This window comes from Penaeus monodon, chromosome 21, assembly GCF_015228065.2.
Source record: "Penaeus monodon isolate SGIC_2016 chromosome 21, NSTDA_Pmon_1, whole genome shotgun sequence".
Taxonomy (NCBI): Eukaryota; Metazoa; Arthropoda; class Malacostraca; order Decapoda; family Penaeidae; genus Penaeus; species Penaeus monodon.
This window is the reverse complement of record NC_051406.1, coordinates 38,869,093-38,869,292: the sequence shown is the minus strand read 5'-3', so window position 1 is coordinate 38,869,292 and position 200 is coordinate 38,869,093.

Genomic DNA, 200 nt, shown 5'->3' with positions numbered 1-200 from the left:
CTGTAGCGCAGCAGGCGTCAGAGAGAGTAGAGCTCAGAGTCGAGTAAGGGTGCGAGGGGCGACTACCCTCCCTCCCCATGTCGCGTACAGCTAGAGAGAGCTCGTCGGGTTCTGAGTTTATCATATTCGTCGCGTCGAAGGATCTCGAGCGCTCGAGAACGAGTAGCGCTAGAGCACTCGCGCGACATAGAGAAGCGAGA